General features: G+C 34.4%; 1 protein-coding gene across 4 annotated transcripts in view; it reads left to right on the forward strand.

Annotated features, from left to right (window-relative positions):
• LOC106868868 (uncharacterized) overlaps positions 1–1,540 on the forward strand; it is a 361,638-nt gene that overhangs the window by 299,144 nt on the left and 60,954 nt on the right. The gene's annotated exons all lie outside the window — the stretch shown is intronic.

Raw genomic sequence — 1,540 nt, forward strand, 5'->3', positions numbered from 1 at the left:
ATATATATAATAGAAACAGGTTTCAAAGAAAAAAGAGTACACGTGGTTCAAATAGAGGCAAAGTAAAAAGAAACAAAGAAAATGTGCACTAGGTACAAAACTAAGGGCTATTTTTTTATAAAGACAACGATATATATGGATTTGGTAGATAGAAATTGAAAGAAGCCCATCACACACATATATATATATATATATATATATAAGCATTTGATATATGCATATATCTGAGTATATGTATATGTGTGTGTGTCTTTGTAATCTGTGTTTGTCCCCCAACACTGCTTGGCAATCGGCGTTGGTGTATTTGCATCCCCTTAACTTAATGGTTCGGCAAAAAAGACCAATAGAATAAGTACCAGATTTAACAAAAAAATGCATACTGGGGTCGATTCATTTTACTAAATCAAACTGTTTGAGGCAGTGCCCTAGCATGACACTGAAACAAGTAAAAGATAAAAGATATATACACATACATGTATGTGCATGTATATATGTGTGTGTGTGATATTTATATATTTATTTATTTATTTATACAAATAAACAAGCACATGCATATATATGTGTGTGTGTGTGTGTGTGTGTGTGTGTGTGTGCCAAAACAGTCACAGAAGTCTGGTCGGCTCTTGTGAAACTGTCCCACCCATGCTAGCATGGAAGGCAGACGTCAAACAATGATGATGATGATGATGATGATGATGATGTGTGTGTGTATACATGTTCAGAAAGAGGGGGAGATGGAGTGTGAGAAGGAACCTGCTGAATTAAAGCCTAATTAATTATTGAAATCGTGTTTGATTTCTAGCATGCCTTTTATGGCATCTTGGAGCCGTAATTTCGAAATCATTCCATGCTGAGACTAAACAACTAAATACATTTTAAATATACAAATATATTTTCATATGTTCAACTAATTAGTTCTGCTGCTGTGTGGTGATTTATGTTAAATGCCTTTATATATTCATAAATATCTATTTAACCACACAGACACACACATGCACACACACAAGCACACAAACACACACACACACAAGCATACAAACACACACAGACACACACTCACACAAGAATGTATGTATATATGTGTGGGTATGTATATAAATGTATACATAAATTTGAAAATGACTTAAGATTATGGATTTTTACATCTGGTCTGGTCCAGGTATCTTAACATGGCTGATGGGGGCCCATCTGAGTCATGAACCGCATACTCCATGTAGTCACATGGGGCATAAACAAGAAGGTATAACACTTGGGATACTTGTTTGTAGCTGTAGCTTTACAAAATGAGTGCTTCTTCTCTGTATTAGCTCTTTTGCTTTCAGTTTGGATTCTAGTCTGAATTACACTCCACCATTCGGATCATTTAGCGCAAGTCAACCATAATGTTGAAACCTTTGAGAGGTCCTTTTTAAATATTCATTAAGCCTCTTCTTTTTACCCCTTGACTGAGCACTTTTCCCAACAGAGTTCCCTATATGTATGTGTGTGTGTGCATATATATATATATATATATACATATATATATATATATATATATATA

The sequence above is a fragment of the Octopus bimaculoides genome, chromosome 10 (assembly GCF_001194135.2).
Source record: "Octopus bimaculoides isolate UCB-OBI-ISO-001 chromosome 10, ASM119413v2, whole genome shotgun sequence".
NCBI classification, from domain to species: domain Eukaryota; kingdom Metazoa; phylum Mollusca; class Cephalopoda; order Octopoda; family Octopodidae; genus Octopus; species Octopus bimaculoides.